This window comes from Ambystoma mexicanum, chromosome 10, assembly GCF_040938575.1.
Source record: "Ambystoma mexicanum isolate Mex_15411 chromosome 10, UKY_AmexF1_1, whole genome shotgun sequence".
Lineage (NCBI taxonomy): Eukaryota > Metazoa > Chordata > Amphibia > Caudata > Ambystomatidae > Ambystoma > Ambystoma mexicanum.
The window spans coordinates 69680485-69705171 of NC_090932.1; the positions used below are offsets into that span (position 1 = coordinate 69680485).

The 24687-nt window shown below is 44.8% G+C and overlaps 1 protein-coding gene across 4 annotated transcripts in view; it reads right to left on the reverse strand.

Moving 5' to 3' along the window:
* The window catches only part of RUBCN (rubicon autophagy regulator), a 438544-nt gene that overhangs the window by 234956 nt on the left and 178901 nt on the right, over positions 1-24687 (reverse strand). The gene's annotated exons all lie outside the window — the stretch shown is intronic.

The following is a 24687-nucleotide window of genomic DNA, read 5'->3' on the forward strand; positions in this document are numbered from 1 at the left end:
GCATTCGGCCCAGATCATGGGCAATTTTCTCTGTCAAAATGCTTTAGTGAAACAGTGCGATAAACTAGTGCATTCTTCTGAGTCTCTAGCGGGTTTTTTGATAAGAGCATGATGCTGGGACACTTCACTGCCTCTGGTGACACGGTTTTAATGCTGGTGTTGTACAATTCAACAAGTAAATTTGCAACGGCCTTCTGGAATTAATGGTAGCTTGCAGGTGGCCTCTGTAATCTAGTGGATTTGCAGTGTTTTTGAGAAACTGTTGCTTAGGTTAACTCTTTCGTTGCTTTGGCCATTAGATTCCTGCTAGCCCATCACGGCCTGGGCAAGTCATTGTATGCAGTGTTTATAGTGTAGGGTTGCTCTGCATATAGATTCTCTTAAAAAAGTGATGAAGGGTGTGTTTATCTCTTTGTGGACTACTGATCACCAGGCCTTCTGAATCTCCAATTCAGTTACTTATCTTGCTGCTCCCCTGAAGTGCTGGTATTGGTATAGTTTGCCATCCTTGTTGCCCTCTTCCCAGAGGATGTCTCTAATCCTAGTCTACTCTGAAGCGGATTCAGTAACATGTTTTAGGGCTTGTACAAGGTCCTCTTCATTTGCCTCCTTTTGCAGTGATGTCGGGACAGATTCTAGATATTCTTACTTGTTCTTTGGTGAATAAATAAGCCTCTTAAAGAAAACCTTCTGGCATTGTCAAATTATCAACACCAGTGGCCATTTTCAAGACAGGTTGTGAAAGTCCCATGTATCTTTTTCGGGAGATGAGGGTGTGATCTTTCAGTAGAAGGGGGCTAAGCCTCCAAAGTCTTGAACATTCAGCAGAGTTTAAATCGAGCAAATCATAGACTATGTGGTTGAGGTCTGGAAGAAAATATTCCAAAGAAAGGAAGATATTAGGGAGGCAATGGTGCTCATGTCCAAAAGAAAGAAATCAATCCAGGAAAAGGAGAAATGGTACAGTGAATAGTAGGAGTACTCGCTAGTTTTCAGATCAAGTCAACACACAGCCAACCTAGACAAGGCATGAAAGACTTCACGGCTTATCTGCATTTTATATGGTTATCCTTGTTACTATTGAGATTTATCCAGAGCCCTCGGGTGAGGTGTGCAAAACCATTTAACCTATTGGTAAACTAGGGTTCCATCCAAAAGGCAGACCAGCCCCTCCAAAAATGGCAGCTATGGCAGAGCATTCAACCTTAGCTCCAGGGAAAGGGGAAAGCTGGGAGTGAAGTACAGTTAATCCCCATAAAAAGAAAAACCACACTGGTATACTGAAAAATACATACAACGATCTATTAGGTCAAACATACCATAGCACAACACAGTGTATTAATCAAAACAGTAATGGTCAGTGAAGACTCTACCAACTGCCAATACTGCATGTATGCCCACTACCTGGTGGTAGGCACTATACATACTGGCTAAGGGGCGAGAAGAAAAAGAGAACCCAAGAAAATAAAAAAATACATTAATAGTCTTATAGATCCCTGCCAATAGGCAGCATCTGGAACTGTGAGGGGATTGTGAGGGTATGTTTCAAGAATAACCCACCACCCCAGGGCCCAGAGGAAGATTTTCACTGCAGTAGTTCTAGAAAACAAGGCTTAGGAATGACAAAACAACCTGGTGAGTAAAAGTCTTCTGTTTCAGCTCAAAAGGGACTCAACCCCCAGACCTACAATGACCCAGACGATCCAAAAGAACAAACGGCCTTTGCTCAAGGCTGGCTCACAAGCCATGAGTGACTACCCCAGGAAGACAGAGGAGCCCGACCAAGGGATTCAGACAGCTCGATGGGCAGAAAGGAGCAGTCAGCAAGCAGGAAACGGTCCTATGAAGGAAACAACGGTGGAGGCGACCCAGAAGGGCTCAGATGAACATCAGCTGTGGGGTACTGATGTCCCACAACCCTTCCAGACGTCAGCCTCCTATCCGTGGGTGCATGACCCGGAGCACAATTCTTGAAAATGGCCCAGAAAAATTCTCAGCACGGCACAACCAGCCCATTCAGTGAGGACCACAGACAGCCCAGGAAGGACATCCAACAGACAAAAAAAACTGGTGCCAAGGGAAAAGAGGGCCCAGGCATCATTGCCAAACCTGGTACTACAATTGCAGCAGAGCAGCTTTGTGGAAAAATGCTCCAAGCAGTTCATCAGCCTATACAAATCTCAGCAGAATTTTTGGAAGGGTTAGGATCTCGCATACATATACCCATTCACTCATTGACTGGCCTAAGCCAGCCCTCCAATAAAAGACAATGGGAACAAAGGTTTTAGTGGCCACACAATCTGCTCGCGCTATAAAGAGTAAAACACTGCGGTCCATCCACATAGTGTTTTGACTCTTACATGGCCTGGGACTAGCCCAAACCAATCCAACCCACAATACAGGGTACAGAGTGACCCATGTTTCTACAACGGCCATTTTAGGCTTGCCTTTTGGTTTCCCCCAAAGAAAGGAAAGGACCAAAAACAAAATGGCAGAGAGCAGAACTTGGAAAAAAACATTAGTAAGCAAATGGCTAACAAAATGTTACATTGGGCAAATGCTGTAAAATAAGCTACACCCCTGCTGCAGCCAAACAAAATTACAGCGGCCATCAGGCTACCAAATGGCGCTCATAAAAAAGCACTGCTGATGCATGAGCCCTATGGGCTAACATAGGACCATATAGTAAAAAAGAATTGCAGTGGCCGAAAGACTTCCAAGTCCCTCTGACCACGAAAAAGTCAGATTTTACAAACCAAAAGGGGGGAAAAAGCAAAACGTTCATTGGTTCCATAAGATAGGAAAGCAGAACTCAAAACAATTGGGCATGCCATATTCGTCCAATAAACGGTCAAAGGGTAGGTTAAAATCTCCCCTACTGCTCCGATATCGCTGCCCTCTACTCGAGTTGTCGCAGCCTCTAGGCCAGTCAGGACATAGAAAGAACCAAGTCCAGTACTGAAGAAGCATGCTCAAAGATAAAGGGTCTACGCCTGGGAATCACTTTTCATGCCACTTACTTGTCTGAAACTGACAGCTAGGTTGATACAGTGGTTGAGTTGAGGTGGGTGGTAGGGTGAGGGGCAAAGAGATATGTTCTTTGTGAGTGCCAGTCTGTAGAGACTAGGAAATTAGAAGACCAGCCTTCAACACTTCAGACTTACTGACTTATTTGTAGAAACAACAGGCTTCTTTAATTTTCGGAAAAAGGGGGACAACGTGCTGTTCCCTTTTTACTACTTAAAAAAAAACGAAGATTCTGTTTACTTGTAGTCACGAACCATTCTGTTGAGGCTAACAGTGTTCGGGAGCTTTCTCCAGGAGATGGGACTCTATTGTCTTTTACTCTGTGGAAACGGTTTACCTAGGGATCACTCATCTTCAACTCGTTAAAGTCTCATATTGTCTCTCAAACCTCCCTTTTCGTTTCTCTATTGCTCTCCAGAAAGGAGGACTCCAGTTCACGCCCCCATTGGTGCTGGTTGTGCTCCAGCCTCCTTTGGGCTCAGCCCCTGTTGGAAAGGCTTCACGTCTTTCTGTTCATCCACTCTTCCTTTCATTCACTCGACGCTCACCTTGGCTTCCGGCTCCCTCCTCAGTGACTTACAGCAGCTGCTCGGACGACTTTGTTTTCAGGGCTCCGTCGCCTGACGCTTGCGATTCGCTCGTAGAGTCGGGCCCCCTCTCCCTGCCGGCACGTCAGTCAGCAGGAGAGGCTTGCGCCGCGGCTGCTCCTCCAGGAAGGTGGGGGCTACGGAGGGGAGCCGCGGACCCGACTGCTCCTTGGAGGAGGCTGTCGGATGACAGACGCCTCCAGCTGGGTCTCTAGTGCCGTTAGGACTGTCAGCAGCAACGCTCTCACGGCTAACTTCTTCTTTTGTATACATTTCTTATCAAGTCTCTATAAACGGGTTACAACTTGAACCACTGCTTCGTTATGGCCGCAGGTCAATAGGCCCACTCATAGGTCACCTCCTCCTCAGGCCCCGGGCCCTCCTTCAACTCTTCTCTCTAATTCAAAAACAAACACCAGAAGCCTGCATCAGGATGACATTCTTGGAACCGTTCTTGTTCTAGAGCATTATCATTGGCCCAGTTTTCCATCTCTCCCAGGCTGTAACCTCCCTCCCTCCATTATGACTTCATCCCCCAAGGTCTGATTGGCTTCTTGCTAGAGGCCTTGTCCTGGCTCTGATCTTCCTTCCTTCCTTTCCACCGCCTTATCACAAATCCTCCCCCTTAACCCCTGACGATCGGGAAGGGCATGCAAACTGGATAAATAATCAGCTTGAGGCATTTTCCTACCCGGCTGATGAATTGTGCGGAAAGAGTATGGTTGTAGCGACAGAAACCATCTCAAAACACGGGGATTTGTATCCTTATTCCTGGACAGCCAAACCAACGGAGCGTGGACTGTAACCAAAGTAAATGTTCTTCCCAATAGAGAGTACTTTAGAGTTTTTACGGCCCATTTTACTGCCAGGCACTCTTTTTCGATGGTTGCGTAGTTCATTTCATGAGGTAAGAGCTTTCTGCTGATGAACAAGACAGGCCTTTCTTCTTCTCCTTTACTCTGGAAGAGTACAGTGCCTAATCCTGAACCAGAGGCATCTGCATGTAGGTAAAAAGTTTTTTCGAAATCCGGGCACCTTAGAATGGCCTTATCCGAGAGGGCACCCTTAAGGGCCACAAACGCCTCTTCGGTTTCCGTATTCCTCCATTCTCTCTTATGTGGTGCATTGGCTTTCAGAAGGTTTGTCAGGGGGGGGCAGCGATTGTCGAGAAGTGTGGGATGAATCGCCTGTAGTATCCTACGAAGCCCAAAAATGCTCTGACCTGTCTAGTCGTTACAGGGAATTGTAGCTTACTGATAGCCTCTACCTTCTCTTGTTGAGGATGGATTTCTCCGCGACCGACATAATAGCCAAGGTACTTGGTATATGTGTTGGCCAAATGAGTCTTTTTGGGATTGACATGCAAGCCGGCTTCCTTTAGGGTTTGAAATATCGCATTTAGATGTTTTAGGTGATCCGGCCAACTTTGACTGTATACTACTATGTCGTCTAAATACGCTCCGATGTATTCTTCATGGCCCTTTATCAAATAGTTCATTAGCCTCTGAAATGTGGCTGGGGCACCATGTAGCCCAAAGGGTAACACAGTAAACTGCAACAATCCGGCCGGGGAGGCAAAAGCCGTTTTCTTGCGGTCAACATGGAACAGTGGTATCTGCCAATACCCTTTTGTCAGGTCAATTGTCGACAGGTACTCCGCTTTGCCCAGCTTCTCCAATAGATCGTCAATTTTGGGCATAGGGTATGCATCGAATTTTGAAACTGCATTTAACCTTCTAAAATCCATGCAGAAGCAAGTGCTCCCATCTGGTTTAGGAACCATTACTAGTGGTGAACACCACTCACTGTGAGACGGTTCTATTACCTTCAGGCGCAGCATCTCTTCTATCTCTTTATTAACCGCTTGTAGCCTGGCTTCCGGGATCCTATATGGTCTCACCCTCACCTGTGTACCCGGGGATGTTTGTATGTGGTGACATGTCAATGATGTTCTACGTGGGATTGAAGAAAAAATCTCTGTGTAGCGATCGATTAGGTCATACAGTTCTTTCTTTTGAGGTGGGCCAAGGTCTGGGTTGACATTCAGGGCTTCTTTTCCTATATGGTCTTCTGATTAGGGTAGATACTCTGGAGCCATTTGATCATGCTCAGTATTAATATTCAAAATGTCCTTAACTGCGTGATCCCCCAGCTTTAGCAGCTGCTTTGATGGGAACTCTTCGACCTTGAACGCCCCTATTGTAGCCACCGGCTCCTTCCATTCCTTTAAAAGATTAATGTGGTATGTTTGAAAGGGAATTCTATTCCCAGGTTGATGGACTCGGTAAGTAACAGGGCCCAAAACTTCTTTTATCCGGTATGGACCCTTCCAGGAAGCTAACATTTTATTTTCTGTAGTAGGGAGTAACACAAGGACTTGCTCCCCCACCTGGAAGGTACGTAACTTTGTTCTTTGGTTGTAATAATGCTCTTGTTTGACTTGAGCCTGTTGTAGATGTGACTGTGCCACCTCTTGCAATTTCTCCACTCTGGACTTCAGCTGAGCAGCATATTCGGTCAATGACACTTCTGCACTTGGCTGCTCCTCCCAACTCTCCTTCGGGATATCCAGGAGAGTCCTTACTGGTCTGCCGAATAGTAGCTCGAAAGGAGCGGAGCCCGTAGGCAATTGGGGGGTATTTCTCAGGGTCATCAAAATCCATGGTATTAATTAGTCCCAATTCCTCTCTCCCGGCAGGATGGTTTTCCGTAGCATTTGCTTTATCGTCTGGTTGTACCTTTCGACGAGTCCATCCGTCTCGGGATGATATACTGCTGTCCTGATTTGCTTGATACATAGGGTGTCACATACTTGCTTCAATATACTGGATATAAAATTAGTGCCTCGATCCGTGATTATTTCCTTGGGGATCCCCACTCTGGCCATGAAAGGAACCAAGACGTCACATATTTGTTGGGTATTCGCAGAACGCAAGGGAAAGGCCTCTGGGTACCTGGTGGCATAATCTACTATTACTAATATTTATGACCCCGACTTGAAGGGTCCAGAGGTCCGACTATGTCCATCCCTATGCGTTGAAAAGGTTCCAATATCAACGGCATGGTTTGGAGGGGCGCCTTTACAATTTTGGGATTGTTCTTCTTTTGGCACTCAGGACAACGCTGGCAAAAGCGTACCACCTGGCCATAAATCCCTGGCCAGTACAATCTCGCCAAGATCTTCTGAGTGGTCTTCTCCGCCCGAGGTGTCCCTCTCCCACTTGAAGATGAGCCACTTCTAATACAGTCTGATAGTACTTGCTAGGGATCAGAAGTTGCCGTATGGTTGCTTTTTCTGTAGATTCTGTAAGGCGATAATATAAACTGTTCTCTTTCACGAAGCATGGCATTCTTCCATCCGGTTTGTCGACCACTAAGGCTCTTGCGTGTTTCTGGATTGTGTCTAGCTCTTGTGCCATGCGAAAACTGTCTCCCTGTTCATCAATCCTCCAATCTATCGCCACTGGACACATGTTTTTCTCTATCCAGCCCCTTTTTTCTAGCCTCTTGGTAGACTTACTCTTCTTCAATTTAGGTTCTCAGGTGTCTAGGTCTTGGTCGTAAAAGGGGGCTTCCTTCAACCAGTGGTTTTCCAATTTGTGGATAAGGCAGGGAAGATCTGGGACATCAGAGCCAATCAAGAGTGATTCAGGCAACGTTGGCATCACAGCAGCTTTTATACCCAATTGTTCACCTGGTAACTTTACCTTGATTTTCTTAAGTGGGTATATTTTAATATCCCCGTGAACACATGAAATGGGTATACTTTCATTTGAACTCCTCACCTCTCTTACCAGTTCCGGTTAGACTGCTGTCTGTAAACTTCCCGAGTCCAACAAGGCTCTGGTTGGCCGACCTTCCACTTCAGCCTCACAAACAAATGGATAGGTGATATTCTGACTTGGGGTTGAACTGTATGGATCCACCTCCTTTACCCCTCGCTCTTTCAAAACTTCATATGTCCATTGGCTCTGACTTGATTTTCTTTGGACATAACCTCGCCAAGTGCCCCCTTTCTCCACATTCAAAACACTGTGGGCCCCACAGCGGGGCACTTGGGGTTCGGGAAGGGAAGGTTGATCTGGGAGTTTCATGGCTAGGTTGGGGTCTTGACGGCTCCCAGTCTGTTCTGCGGAGCATCGAGTTCGGCCAGCGTGGATTGTTGGTCTGTCTAGAGCCTATATTATTAGGGACTCCGGCAGCCCTAACTTGAGGTGGATAAGAGGTCAATTTCCCTTGTCCCGCTTTCTGGTAGGCGGAAGCTATGTCCACTGCTTCGAGTAGGGTGGGTTTATTGTGTTGTCGCACCCATCTCTGCATTGGAGGAGGAAGGGCTTCCACAAACTGCTCGAGGACCACCTTCTCTACCACCTCATGTACAGTAGCAGAAGTGGTTTGCAACCACTTGTCTCCAAGTTCCTTGATTCTGTAAAACAACTGTCGGGGGGTTTCCTCGGGTAACAGCTTGGTATCTCTGAACTTGATCCTGTAGGCCTCTTCATCGTGACCCATTCTCTCTAGGACGGCATGGAAACCCGGTAGGGATCTATGGTGGCTAGCAACCTAAAGGAATGTCATTTTCAGTGGTAGACTAGAGAGATGCAATGGAAGGTGTAGTGCAATGCAGGAACATGAGAAATGTTAAAACCAAGAATGCCCTCAATCCACACACAGGAAAGCACAAACTACACAAAAACACAAAATGCTGTGCTGAGAAAGGGGTCATATATCCTGGTGCCAGACCAAGACCAGCATCCTGCTATGCTAGTGGGCAAGCATGTCTAAACTGCATTTGTTTCGTTTTTAATGTGCTCACCTCCCAATACATTGAAGTGCTTTTGACTTTTGGCGCCAGTATCGTGTGCATGGTTTTTAGTTCAGATTATTTGGAGAGGAGGCGAGCGACATGTTCGCTGGTTGTGGAAAGTTTTTTTTTTTTAAGTTTGCACAAACAGGGTTTAATGACTGCAGACGCATACAAACATATTAAAAGACAAAAAGCCACCCACCTTCCAGGAAGCTTGACAGCCAGCTAACCACAGCTTGAGCAAAAGAAAATGGAATTTGTGTGGGGCACCCAGTCCTGTGCGTTGAATAGACTCCCGGGTAGCATAACACATTTACATCTCAGGTGAGGACTTGCAGAATGGCTCACTGAGAAAAAAGTGGTCAAGGGACACAGTGTCACAGATTCGAATTGTCAACCTAAGGCACAATCAGGAGGAAGGATTGTGAACATGACATGTACCCTCTACTGTTCTGGTGCCACCCAGCAGGCTGCAGGGTCATTTATTTTTTAATTTTGTCTATGAAAGACTCAGGAATGGCAGAAGAATCAATGAGTGTCCTGCTGCAGCCTTGAATTGATGGCTGCATGTGGAAAAACACGGACGTTGGGGTAGAAGTGGGAGGGAAGCAGGACGAGCAAGGTGGGTAGAAGCAAGCAAAGGTTTTGGGAAGTGAAGCCCGGGCAAATAGTATCCTCAGCGAATGAAAAATGTCAACATGAAGCTGTAATTAACATTTTGAACTGCAAAATGGGAACATGATACTTCTGTGCATTTAAATCACATGTGTTCTAAAATAATATCCTGTTCCAGTGTGGCACCATGAAGAGGACCTTCAGGACACAATAGGTCAAAATCGCCGTCCCTCCCCTCCCCCCCAAATCACCTCTCACAAAGTGCTCCAGGAGATCAGAAGTAGCGTGAAACTCTTTACAGAAGAAGCTCCAAGAAAATATGAAACTTAAGACTCAAAACCTTATAATTGTGAACCCTGGATTAAAAACAGCCTTTGCTTCTGTGTATCTATTTCGCGGAACAGTAAGTAGACCACAAGGCGGGGCGCGGTCGATTATCTTTGGCCAGATGGCGCTTCCTTCCCGTCACCTGGACATTGTGGTTTACTGCAGTGGGGGATTCCCACATACAAAACACATATGCAAAGAATCAATTTCTCTTCATTGCAATACTTGGCTATGTGTGGCATGCGGCGGGTGGCTGAGGTATCTTGCACAATGCGTTCAGCCCATCACTTGAGCGGATCAATGTTCATATGTTGTTCCGAGTAACCTAGAGTGAAGAATTGTGGCACAATAATGCATACCGAGCTCTTTTCTTCCATTTGCACAACCTGTCCAAAATCAGGGTGGCTTTAATTCAAGTTACTATGATGTCCAGCGCTTTGAAGCCTGGCAAAAACGACCCGCAAATGATCAGTGCAAAATTTAAAGTTGAGATCAGCTCCCTGTGGCGAGAACATGCTTGGAATGGTCGACCACTAAAAGCCAGAAACCGCTGTTCAATACAAACCATGTCCCATGGCCAGGCCCCTGGTTCCCTCGGACCCGAGAGGATTTGAAACATTGTTTAGACGATGAGCTCGAGTTCAGATCTAAACAGACTATGGCCAAAGAATCAAAGAAAAGCAAAGCGTGATGGGTAAGCAAGAGTCAACTTCTGCAGAGTAGCCTTTCCATGTCGTATTCTAGCTTCTGTGGGCTTCCATTTTGGGCTGGATTTGACCCATTGTCATTTGTTTTTTGAAGTATCCTCCAAACAAATGTCTGATGCATATCTTTTTCACTTTTCTTTGGATTGGTTTCAATTCAATATAATGATTAATATATGTGTACCACTTTGACAGACCCGTTGTCTGTGCTCATGGGTCCATGTCAATACAAATTGATGTCCCTTTCATGGTAATATGTGCATCACTGCATGTATATGTTGAATCCATGCATTGCATTGTCTGAGAAACAGCCTAGATAAGGACCGTGAGGCCGAAACACGCATCGGCTGTGCTCGGCATATTCAAGACTGTACTCTGGGTAGATCAAAAATCTCCATTTGGTTGCATTTCCATTGCCCTGCGCAGTGCGGTTGCGTTTATAATTAATGTGCTGGGATTCAGGATTCTTAGGGCAGAGGGTCTGCTCTTACACGACCACCCACAGCAGACTCAATGCATCTACTCACGCATTCAGATTCCTTAAATATTTTGGCAATATGCAGCTGGTTCTAGTCTAAATACCCCCCCCCCCCTGCATTTTTTCCATGCTTCTAAAAGAGGGGTGACGGGAGGCTACCGTACACAAATCAGAATGGGTGATGCCTTCAAAGGGAGCACCCAGCCTGAAGCTCTACATCACATACTCAGAGGTATCCTCGGTTCGCACACAGCTGGGTGGGGTTTCGGGGAGGTGGGGGCTACCCAAACAGTTCACGCAAGCTTGCTTGTTCGCTTAGGGGGGGGGGGGTGCAGTCAAAACTGATCTGCATAAGATTGGAGGCATCTAGAATGCCACAGGAAAGCTAAAAAACGATGGACTTGTATGCCACGCAGAGGAACGCCCAATCATGAAGAAGCTTAACCCCCAAGCATATGCAACCTGAATGGTTTATTTTTCAAGGATTAGCGGCTTCAAGTTGTGGAATGCGGTACCCACAGCATCTTTGCCAATTTTCAAAAGGGCAGAGGGTGCATGTTACACTGAGGGAAATGACAAAAACCGGGGCCTATGATACAGACAGCGTCCAGGGACCGGTTACTGTTGGCTTCCATCTAGAGAAAATGTGTATACATTGAATTGACTTTAGGTCCATTTTGAGTTCTCTTGAAATGCTGTGTCAATATCCAGGCATATTACATGCGTTTTACGTGAAGAGGCCCCTTTAACAGCTAAACAGGATGGCCACACTGGGAAATCAATAAGCATGCAAGCTGATTTAGTGGGCAGTGCATGCTGACCTCTCTTGCCGACAGCCAGGGTGGCACGCTGCCATCTGCCCTTGCAACTCATCTTGGCCCGAAGGAGGTAGGCATGGGAGGGTATATGTGTCTCGGGGGTTGGAAGCTCGAGGAGAGATTTTTTTTTTAGGGGAGTTAATGGTTAGAATGTGGGGTTTGGGGAGGGTGCTGGGGGCACCGAGCCATGACATTGCAGGAAACATGAGGGGGCAGGGCATCATGCTGGAGACTACAGAGTCGTGTTTCCTTAGTGGACAGGAAAGACACTTGACGCACATTACATACACTGATCCAGGGGCCACAGAGGCGAGTGCATTTCAACACGTGCACACACTTCAGGCACCTGGGGGGCTGTGGCTCCATTCAGGATCCCCTTGTTAGTGCATGTACAAACTCTGCTGTTCACTTCTCAGAGGGCCTAGTTCTTCTAGCCCAAGGTTGACCTTTCCCTCCTCCCTCATGCTCTGCCATTGTAGGCGAACTCCATCTCAAGACTCGAAGAACAGGTCAGGAGAAAAGCTTGCTCCTCTTGCCAGTTAGGGAAGCTGCCGGCTGGAATTGCCCTTCTAGGTCAGCGTTGGGGGCATCCCAGCTCACTACGTCCTAGCAAGGGGGCTAGTCCATAGTACAGAGTCCATTCCTAGTGTTTGTCCCTCGTCTTCAGAGCCCCACTAACCACAGACTTGAATCCACGCCATCTGGGTCCTGCGCCGTCACAGTCCATGGGTGGCTTCACTTCTTGGTTCTAGAGGAGTGTTCCTACTTGGGAGTCGGTCTACTCCTGGGCAAGGTCTGGCGAGTAAGTGCCACTCTATTGCGAGGTAGTGGGCTGTTTGGTGGGGCGCTGCATGGAGCAGTCAAACGCATCCACAAAATAAGAGAAAAATTGTTTCTTGAAGGAGTTGGCATAAATTTAGATTTGCCCTCACAAAAAACTCCAAGGGTGAAAATGTGTTGCGCCAGAGCCGAATCTGCGCAGGATGTTCAGCATGTAAACACTAAGTGTCAATTGGTGCAATAGTAAGAAAAGAAAAAAAAAATACCAAAAATAATATGCAAGATAGCTTAATGGCTTAATACACGTGCTGCCAAGATCTATGCTTTACTTGCCGATCAAAACATGCCTCACACATTTTTGAACATCCCACTTGACCTTCACTTAAGAGAAATGCATTCGCCCCATAGTGACGAGTGACAAATATTTACCATTGCTTTCTGTAAAATGGCACATGTCACCATAAGCACACTTCATATATCTGGTGCAATGCTTCTACACAAAGGCCAGCCAAGCACAGCAAAACTGGTTTGGCATTTACTGCAAACAGATCTTTTTTTGCAGTAAATGTCAAATAAAAGTTTCAAACATCCCCATACTCACCTGCAGGTTCTAGTACCATGGAAATGGTACTCGCCCTACATAAAATCTCCTCGCCAATGAGAGTGGGCCAGCAGATTTTGCAAGCAATGAAAGATTTCAGTCCAAATAAGACTAACTGAGCTATATACATCTCAATTAAAATAAAGATTTGATGATCAGGGGGCTAAAAGTAATCGACAAAGTACACGAAAATTGATCCAACCGCAGTGGAACGTTCGCAAAGAAGAATATGATAAGTGGTCTATACGTCTTAAGATATTCCAGTTTCATCTTCAGGTGGGAGGGAATTTGAGTAAAACGTAAAAGATGTTTTTACTATCAGACAAATATTTCTGATGCCCAAACTACCCTACAAAAACTGTCTGAACACTACACTCTAGACAGAAATCTCTGGTCAACAAAAGCACAACTGAACAAAAGACCAAACAAACTCAAGAGACAAACATGGTGATAAAATCCATGGAATACGTGTCTAATCATTTCAACCACTTCAGATCAGACTCCAAGAGATCAATCCTTCAGAAATATGCTTAAAACTGAAAATGTCCAAGAACCATTTTATTGTTAGGTCAGGTGCCAATGCGTTGGAGAAAGCCAAACTGCCAGAATCTTACCACAGTTGACCCGAATCTAGTGTCGGTATCATTTCACCTTCCTTACTCCACCCCTTCTTACTCAGTTAACCCTGTCATCTTGCTCTCATTCCTGTACTGTTTACCCCATAATTTTATTGGAAGTCCACGACTCCATATGTATGGAATTTGAATCAGTGAAGATGGAATTTTTTATTTTTAAAACAAATCAGCCACTCTAGCCCCCTCAATCCACACCACATTAACGTGTTGTCCCTCACACTCACAGATTTCCACCTTATCTTTAGACAGAATCCCAGAGCTCAAGCAGGTGCAGAAGAGGACTTTGGAAAGTTAACCAACCCCTAGAATGCGTCTGCTTTGCTTGCATGGTGCTCCCGCCATGCTATGCATTTGCAGCCCAATGGTGGCTCGGCAACTAATGAATGCATCACGTTGATCAGAGCCCCCCATCCACCTCCAAACATATATGAGCGTCACCAGTGCTTCGCTTGTAAATAAATAAGTGCCAGGGCCCAAATATGTTCCAGACCCTGAATGTGCCCGCTTAATGCCCCCGACTGCATAGGCACAGCAAACCCAGAGTCATACTGGCAATGGCACATAAACAAGTGTGCTAGCATACCCGCTGGACTAGTAAGCTGTACCTAGTACTATGGCTGCAGGGACTTTTCCCGCAGCACATACCCAGGCCACTCACCCTGCTGCATCTGTGCTGCTAGTCGGTGAGGCTGGTTGGGGTAGTTTTCTGGCATGAGTAGCCAGAGCTGTCACCTTCCAGCACGTTGTTATACGTGAAACTGGACACCTAGCACAGCAACACTGGTGTGGCTCACACTGTTGTTGCTTGCGGTGCAACCAAGACTGAAGGACAGTGGAAAAAAATAAAGTTGTTAAAACATAACATCATAATTGATCTGAGTCTGGGAAAATAAGTGATGGTGCTCGGAAATAAGTGCTGTGGCTCAGCCCTGGCAAACACCCTTTCAAATTGAGCACTGAGCGTCACATTGTCATTTGGACCAAGCACCCAATTTTTCGGTAGATGCGGTGTAATGGTGCCATACAATGTTAAGCCCGTCGGTGTAAAGGGCATCTGCTGTCGCTGTTTGCTGCTGTTTACGGCTGGTGACGCGGTAAGCTCAACAACTCTTCTTTACATTTATTTGTATAATTTTGATTTTTAACGCGCAGTAGAGATCATGGACGCCACCAAACCTCGCACCAGATTACAGGAACAATTGGAAGACACACTAGCCAATGCCCCCAAAAAATCTATTCCGATTGACTCAGGTGGAAGCTCTACCCAAGATCAAGCTAGCGCCTTTGCTAATACAACAGACAAGCCTTTGCAATCGCCCACGGTAAAGCCCAAGCCAGAAGATAAGGTTCCTTCAGCATCCACAATGAAGGAGGAAAAAAATAAAACCATACAGTCTGTTTCAACAACCTTAAACAGTGACTTTTTTCCAAATACCGAGCTATCTATTAAAGCGGGAAAAAATTGTCCAAAAGCACATCCAGTCTTTTCCAGCACCCCTTCCCTACAGCAAAGAGCACGAAATGCAAAACAACAATGGCAATCGTCCTATTTGCTAGATTCCCCTCAAAGAAACACAAATAAACAATTAGAAAACCAAGCGGCCCGCCTTTCTCTTGACATCACTGAAATTGATGCAATTTTGGACTCACAAGAATGAAGAAAAGAAATATTCGGAGTCCCAAAGTCCAAGATTACAATGGCCATAAACAATACATCCACTCCAATTGATAACACAATCAAATTGAAGCAATTTAAAACTTCCCTCCCCCAAACCTTTCCAGCAAAAGTTTCACTAATGGATAACAACCAATCTGCAACAGACGAAATTACAACAAATACCCCTACGGAGATTCCAGAAAGAATTCCAACCACAATGCTGGACCTCCAAAACAAGCTAGTGGCTGTTCTCTCACTAGCCATGGTACCCTTCTTGAAGATTCAAGAAGCAATGGTTGATGCGACAAACCAAGCGACCTTACTGGCTGTGATTTTAACAAAACAAATCAACATGGAAGCATTCATAAGCACGATACAAGAACGCCTAAGCTTTGAGGCAGAAGCTTCCAGGACCTGGCAAAATCGATTAGCAGAAATCGCAAGAATCGACCGGGTTGACAAACAAAACCTCACATACACCTTAACTACGATCACAAAGAAAATGCTGGATGACAAAGTAAAAAAAAACCCTGGGCCAGAAATCACACCAGATGAATCTGCAAAACAAGGAAAAGTGATAAACCAAGCTACACAATACGAAACTCAAGTACACCCTACAAACCCTTCTACGAGTACGATAAACACCGAACCATCATCATGTACTCCTTTTGACATTTCCGATCTAACCAAACGAGGCCATCTAGGAAATCAACCAATGCCAAAGAAGAAAACTGCAAAAAAACATCAGACTGGCTCCAGAGCTTTCCTAAGGAAACTCAACTTGTCTGAAAAACAACAAGCAACACCTATAAACTTAAACCAAAAAAATCCTAAAACTTTGAAAGAACAAACACGAACAGACATGATAAAAGCCTCAACAACAGCAAAAATAAACTTTAAAGAAGCAACGTCTGGTTCAGGACAAACATCGACACAACGAGAGGACGAACCACTCGACGCTCTACTAGCTGCTATCGACCAAGCCCCAACAACTGACTTGACAAGGAACTGCCTTGACAATCCGGCAGTCTAGTACTCCAATTGACCTGGATGAAGCCCTGCTTGATCCTCAAGACCAGCCATTAATTGTCTTGGATGAATATTCGGAGAACTCTACTGCCAACTCAATCAACACATCCACTAATATATCCTTTATATATTCTACAGTATCGATTGAGGAAAGTTGGAGCTCAGTTGACACCGAAAACTCCTATAAAAGCAAGGATCCAAGTATGAGACAGGGCGAATGTACACTCATTCGACCAACTTTTGTGGATCCAAGGAAACTAAACAACATCTTTCGGCTATCACTAGTCGCAACCAATCTAAATCCTATTAAATCATTGATTATGAATAGATCAAACACTCCGACTATTTACGGTTATTTCACAACTGACTCAAATTACCTCGAGAGACATTGATGTCCTACACTTCCCAAACAAAAAGCAGATGGACCAAGTTCATATTGACTTTGACAATCAAAAGACGATGATCCAGGTGCTATCAACAAAAAAACACCTAATGGATTTGGGATTTATAACTGAAGAAGTCCTTGTAACTAAATCGATGATCACAAAAAAATAAAAAATAAATTTGAACCGAGAGTATTCGAACCAAAACAAACAGAAGATCAACGAAAAAAAGCAAAACACCACTTGTTTACCCCTCTTACAATGATCACTCGATTCACAGGACTGAACAATTGCATCTTGACATGTCTTACAGCGCTCAAATTAAACAAAAACTAACACTACGAGCCGATTCTCAAAACGCAAGAATTAAGACCTACCTATAACAACCAAAAGCTAAAGAAATTAAGTCAGAAGAGATCACTTTATGCTCCTGGAATATCAGAGGTTCAAATCACCTCTTTGAAGAAGGTTCTCCAAATCTAAAAAATGCAACGATAATCTGTCTCCAAGAAACTTGGCTGACAGATGAGGTAATATGCGAAGGCTTTTCGATTTTCATGAATCCAGCGATCACCATACATCAAGGTCAACCGTCAGCAGGTATGCTGATCATGACAAAAATGAACCCATCCTGGTCAATTGTATCAAAACAAAATCTACATTCATGGGCCCAATACATCATTATTTGTATCCGAACTGAAAAGGAGGAACCGAGCTACCTAACAATTTTTAACATTTATTGGAACCCATCAGCAATTAATGAACATTTTTCTTGATTCAATTTTCGATGAATTTGACTCAATTAGTAGAATTTATACAACTGAATTTATAATTGCTGGTGACCTTAATATTCATCTCTACAGTCCTTAAGGCTTAAGATTAACTACTGCAAACTTATCCTCAAGAGCCAAAAAATGGTTGGAAGAAACTTGTACCAGTAACCTAACACTGACAGAGCAACCAATAAATGACCAAGATAAACCTCCTCCAACATGGACTGGAGAAAAGTCCAATTCAATTATTGATTATATTTTCACTTCAGAAAAGATAATAAAAAACCTGACAACTGCTAACCATCCTCAAATAAACAGCGACCATCACCAAATCTCTATAACATGGACCGTCGCTCAAACCCAAACTTTACGATTAACACTAGCTGAGCTGGAAATAAACAATGGCGTAAATAAAATTCGAATAAAATAACATCAAATGTCCGAACTACTGACAAAATTCGAGAATGCACATTTTTCGGATCATTCAAAACTCAACTATGAGTGGATACTGCATAAATATCAACAACCAAAAAAAAATTTGTGGAAGTTGCCAAAACGAACACAAACATCAATTTAACCACGAGATTAAAACAATGAAAAAAACTCTATATAAAAAAAGTCTGCCAACTGAAAAAAAAGAAGACAATAGCCTCTGTGCTCGAAATAAAAAAAGAAAAACAAAAATATTCGAATTTCTTAAAAAATCACATAAAGCCATAATGAAACAATCGGATGCGGAAGCCATTCTAGCGGCTTTAAAACAGAAAAACACCAGACAGCTGTGGTCGCTCCTAAACGGTAAATCTAACAAGCCAACTATGATACAAGAGGTAGAAGCTGAAGAATGGTCCAAACACTTCAAAACTCTTTACAATGCAAATACCAATCTGCCACCAACAAGCAGTTGGAATAACAAACCCTCGTGGGACCTACAATGGGACAAAGACGAGATCAGAAAAACTATCATCTCCCTGAACCCATCACGAGCACCTCGCCCGGATGGGTTATCGAACGCCAATTTAAAATCTGCCCCGGAAGAATGGTCGACCTTTTTTTCAAAACTTCTAAAACTAATAGAGAATACAAAACAAATCCCTCACAGTTGGACCTTGGCGATACTGATCCCGATTTTTAAAGCTGGTGACAGGAAAATCCCAACAAATTATAGACCTATAGCCCTTCTGGATCCACTGGGAAAACTCTTTGGTGGATTTCTAATGAAAAAAATCAACCTATGGGCATTAGAAAATGGTTTCCTAGAAAAAAGGCAGACTGGCTTTGCCAACAAAATTGGTACAAATGTCAATATGCTACTATTAAATATGATCAAGTATGAAGCGATAGCAAAGAAACAACAAGTTTATGCAGTTTTTATAGATCTCAAAACAGCATTCGGTGAATAGAGAAAAATTGTGGCTGAAACTAATGGCTTGGGGCTGCCCTCCCGCCATACTAAATCCGATTAAACAACTCTACTTTAATACATCGATCAGAGTAAGACTGGCAAAAGATGGTGCAGTAACAGATGAAATTACTACCTGGAATGGTCTCAAACAAGGGTGCCCCCTAGCTGCATGTTTATACAACCTATACACCTTCGGCTTTGTACAAGCAATCAATGATCCACTTGCGAACCCACCGAAGATCAATAATGAACCACTAAAGACCTTAATGTATGCAGATGACATTATCGTCATGGACAAAACACAATCTGGTCTACAAAAACCCTTAAACAAAGTGGGCTCTTTCATGAAAGATCAGGACCGTCAAATCAACATTTCCAAAAACAGGTTAATGAGACTAACATCACTACACAGCACCAGACGAAAAAGTGTGAAACTACAACTAGATGAAAAAGAGATTGTAGAAACCAAAACATTCAAATACCTTGGTGCATTGATAAATCCAGCATCAACTGAGCAGGAATGGAAAAATCACATCGAGGGAAAGGCAAGATCTCTAGCTCGATTGGGACGCTATTTTCATTGCAAATTCGGTACCTATTCACTAAAAGCAATAATTCTATTATATAGACAAAAAGTGGTACCTATTTTATCATACGCCGGAGAAACAATAATTAAGCAACACACTATGAAATGGCAACAATACGAGGCAATATTTTGGAAAAAAACTCTCGGCCTATCCATCTCATTTCCAATCTCAAGAATTCGGTTTGAGCTGGCCCTACAATCCCTCGAATCAATCATTACCTGGCAAAAAATTGATCTGTACAGAAAAGTAATTTGCCAGGACAAAATTCCCTCTCTAGAGATACTCAAAGAAAAAAAGAACCCAATGTGTGTAACAGCCTTGCATTACTGGTCTAATGAGATAAAAAAGAAAATGAACATCGAAGACATCAGCGAAGATATGCTTATAAACAGACCACAATATGCTAAAAGAAGAGTACAGCAAAATGACTGCATCAAAACAATAGAAGAATCTAAATATAAACGAGCAATGATCTGTTCAACAGAAGCAAGAGCCCTCAATGAGTTACCTCCATATTTAGTATGTTTTCCAGACCAATCAATAAGAGACCTTTTTTACGCTTCCGCTTAAATATACTTCCAACCCGTGATTATCTATTCAGCATAAAACATCCAACAACGACGACCACAGACTGCCGATTTTGTAAAATTGACAACACCAGAGAGACTCTATTTCATGTAATTATGGTTTGTGATGCTTTGACGGACAAAAGAACCTTGTTTAAAGACTTCTTTAAAATCTCTCAGAAGCAGATGAGTACAGAGGAACAATGGGCACATCGTCTGAAAGGTCACGACAAGAACTTAATTTTTACAGTAATCAAATTTTGGAGTGCGATTTTGAACGACAGACTGTTGTAAGAAATACAAACATGTATGTCAATGTTTCTTGTAAAGGATCAAATGAAAAGTTTGTACAATCAAACAAAACATTAAAATAAAAAATAAAAAAAATATGCAACAAAACGGGTGAGTGGACAGAAAGGCGCACATCACATTATGTGCTGTACGTAAAAATGAGTTGGGGACCGGTGAGGGACCTATGAGTAGAGCTGTCGGGTAGGAGTAGGAGGGGTGTTCTGCCTCGGGGCTCTGCTGCCTTCTAGGATGTCCAGACTGGGCCAAGCCAGAGCAGCCTTGGCAGATGTTGACGAGTCAGCCACTTTGGCATGCGTGCAGTACCCCAGTGCTGCTCCAAAAAGAGGCATCAACTCAAAAATAAAAGGCCCAGAGTTCCACGCGAGTACACAACTATGAGCCAGGTAACAGCCTGGGGGGTAGATGTGTGACTGTTGGGCGCCCAGTTTCTGCATCTCTTGCTGAAGCATTGCTACATTACCCGCGACTGCAAGCATTAGCTTGCAAGTGAAGGTTGAGTGTCGCTGCATAGGAGCCTCGCAGCTGTCAAGAAGTGCTTTCTGCCCTTGGTCCAAAGTGGAGAAGAGGGTTCAAAGGCACTATTACATGTAGGCACTATTACATTTAATGTGTGACTGGTCCTAGAGGGGAGTGGGCAGGAAGAGTACACACAGACATCCATGCCTTCCTTCATACCTCTCAGCTAGCTCCCTGTGTGAAGGGCAGTCCCGATCAGACCACATCTACATTTTACTTCTTTATCCAGTTTTAAAAGTTTTTAAAAACTCACTATCGATTCTGGTTAATGCAATATACTTGTTGACTGGAAAATGTTCCTGTACATCAGTCCAGAATGTGAATCGTTTAAATTCTCCAATGTTGAGGGCATTCTTTCTGAGACACACTCCGAGCTAAATTTAATTTTGTGCAGACGAACAAGTTATTTCTTACCTTGTAACGTTCTTTCGATGGGATGTTCCTCCGACGTATTCCTTATCTTAGATATCTCTTTCCAGCTTTGCTGGCCTCGGAAAATTTTTATCTAGAGGGCGCTGCGCGTCGACGTCCGCCGAGTCGATGTCCCTCGACAGCCGCCGTATCAACGCCGACGTCATCCTGCCTATAAAGGCCGCGCGCAGCGTCCGTTGCTCAGTTCCGTTTTGTAGCCCACAATTTTTCTTTCTGGACTAGACTAATCACCCTGAAGGAGCGTAAACTGCAACAACAAGGGAAGTAGTATTGCGGGGAATGATGGGAGGGTCGATAAGGAATACGTCGGAGGAACATCCCATCGAAAGAACGTTACAAGGTAAGAAGTAACTTGTTCTTCGAAGGGATTGTGTCCTCCGACGTATTCCTTATCTTAGATAGGCTCCCATAGCAGTATTCTGTTATTGGAGGTGGGAGTACTGACTTCATGCTTCCTTTATTGATGAATAGAGTGAAATACTGCCCTTCCAAACCTAGTCTCTTGACTGGAGGAGGAATCCAAGTTGTAAAACCGTGTAAAAGTATGGACGGACGACCATGTGGCAGCCGCACATGTCTTTAACCGGCACTCCTCTTTTGAGGGCCGATGAAGCTGCGATACCTCTGGTCGAATGAGCCCTAAGATTTTGAGGGGGCTCTTTTCCTGCCAGTTTATAACATTCCAAAATGGCTAGAATGATCCATCTGGAAATGGTCTGCTTAGTTATCGGTAACCCCAACTTGTGACCTGTGTAGCCTACTAACAGCTGGTCTGCTTGTCTTATCCTAGCCAGTCTACTGATGTAAAAACTTAAAGCCCTTCTTGGGTCCAGCCTGTGTAACCTCTCTTCCTCTTTCCCCGGATGAGGAGGAGGATAGAAAGATGTAAGGGTAATCTTCTGAGTGATATGGAATTCAGAAACCACCTTTGGGAGGAAATTAGGCTTCACTTGCAGGACAACTTTGTCTTTGTGAAAGATTGTATGAGGGGGTTTACAAGAAAGAGCTTGTAACTCGCTCACCCTTCTAGCAGATGTAAGTGCTTTTAATAAAACAGTTTTAAGGGTAAGAAATCTTAACGAACAAGAATGGAGTGGTTCGAAAGGTGTGCCCATCAGGAAAGTTAGGACTAAGTTTAAATCCCATAGGGCAACCTGGAATGGTCTTGGGGATAAACGTTAGTTAACCCCTTTAGAAACTGTATTACCATGGGTAACTTGAAATAGGATGGTTCTTCCGCAGTGCGCTTAAAGATGGATAGCGCTGCGAGATAGCCCTTAATGGTGCCAACTTGAAGGCCTGAATTCGCCAAATAGAGTAGGAAGGACAAAACCATTGGTGTACCATATGAAAAGGGGGTCGATATTTTTTTCTCTACACCAGCTGCAAAATCTGTTCCAACGGCAGCGGTATTAAGACTTTGTTGCTGGCCTCCTTGCCGAAAGCAACACCTCCATAACATCATCAGGGAGGTCCCAATCCTTGTACCTCAGCCTTTCAGAAGCCAAGCGTGAAGGTTGAGGGTTTTGATGTCTGGATGGAGAACCTGACCTCCCTTCTGTGAGAGTAGATTCTCGCTGAGTTGAAGTCGAATTGGAGGGCAGATGGACAAGTCTAGCAGGTCCGGGTACCACGTTCTCCTGGCCCAATCCGGGGCAATTAGGATCATGGTTTTCCGGAATCTTCTCAACCTCCTGATCATTTGAGGAATGACAGGGACCGGTGGGAACGCGTACAGAAGCGGAAACTCCCAGTCCACTATGAACGCGTCTCCCAGAGCTCCTCTCGGGGGAAATTCCCTTGAACAGAACAGATCGCACTTCCTGTTGACACTGGTGGCGAACAGATCCACCTGAGGGGTTCCCCAAAGGGCGAAGATCTCTTGAAGGACTTCCTGTGCTAGTTCCCACTCGTGGGAGACTGTGCTCTGCCTGCTCAGAGCGTCCGCTGTCAAGTTCTTCTCTCCGGCTAGGTGAACTGCCGATAGAGAGATTCCTTCTTGGATTGCCCAAAACCAGAGCTGCATCGCCTCTCTGCACAGAGGTAGTGATCCTACGCCTCCTCTTTTGTTGAGGTAATGCATGGCCACTGTGTTGTCCATCATTATCAGGACATTCTTCCCTTGTACAGATGGCAGGAACGCCTTCAGCGCAAGTCTGATGGCCCTCAGCTCTAACAGGTTGATATGTAGTCTGGACTCCGATGGAGACCAACGACCGCTGATGGTCAAGTCGTTGGCGTGGGCTCCCCACCCCGTGAGTGAGGCATCCGTGACTACTGTTATCTCCGGCCAGGGTTGCCAAAACTGTTCTCCTTTCAGAATGTTCTCCTGACAGGCCCACCACTGAAGGTCTCGAGCCACCCTGTCGGGAACCTGAAGAAGATCTGTCATTCTTCCTGAGAATTGTGACCACTGAGTCCTCAGTGCCCAATGGAGGGATCTCATTCTCAGGCGAGCCTCTGGCACTAGGAAAATGCAGGATGCCATGAGGCTTAGCAACCTCAAAAAGTCGAAGGCTGGGAGACGTTGGGCATTTTGAAACTTGGTAACCATCTGTAGAATATCTTGAGCCCTCACCTCTGGTGGCGAGGCTTTTCCCAGGGAAGTGTCCAGGATCGCTCCGATGAACTGGAGTCTCTGCGATGGTATCATTTGTGACTTCTTTAAATTGAGGGAGAAGCCCAGTCTGTGAAGGGAGTGGCAAACGTGATTTAGCTGGATCTGAGCTTGTTCCGAATATACAGCCCTGATCAACCAATCGTCCAGGTAGGGGTAGACGTGAATCCCTTCCCTCCTTAGACTTGCAGCCACTACCGACATTAACTTGATGAAGACCCTCGGGGCAGAGGTCAGCCCAAATGGCAGCACTCGAAATTGATAATGAGAGTTGCCAATTGCGAACCTGAGGTATTTCCTGTGTTTGAGATGGATAGGCACATGGAAATAAGCGTCCTGAAGGTCCAGAGATACCAACCAGTCCTGGAACTGAAGGGCCTGAAGGATCTGAGAAAGAGTTACCATCTTGAATTTGTCTTTCCTGAGGAATTTGTTCAATTCTCGCAAGTCCAAGATGGGTCTCAGACCTCCGTCTTTCTTTGGAATGAGAAAGTAAGGGGAGTACCAGCCCTTGTTCCTCTCCGCTACAGGTTCCGGTTCTATGGCACCTTTCTCTAGCAGGTCTAAAATTTCCTGCAAGAGGAGCGGATGTGGAGCTTTTTGAGAGCTGATCCCCGGTGGATGACTCTGAGGTATGCGTAGGAGAGGCAGGCAGTAACCTTGGGCAACTGTTTCCAATGCCAAAGCATCTGACGTGATAGCCTGCCATTCCGCCAGATGTTGAGTTAACCTGCCTCCTACAGGTGTCTTGTGAGGGAAGTCCTCATAGTGGTTTTGGGGCGGCTGATGCAGATGCCGATGGTAAAGAGGCACCTGCTGTTGCTGCGGTTTTTGAATTTCTACCCCGTCCACCTCGGGTAGTTCTTCTTTGTCCCCTTTGAGCCGATCGTCCTCTACCTCTTCTGAATGCGGAGTAGAAGCGAAAGGACTTGCCCCTCGCAGAGGTTCCTGTGGGACGAAAAGGTGTCTGACGGATTACAGCGCCTAGGGATTTTGCTGCTGCCTTTGATGTTTGCAGTTTTTCTAAACTG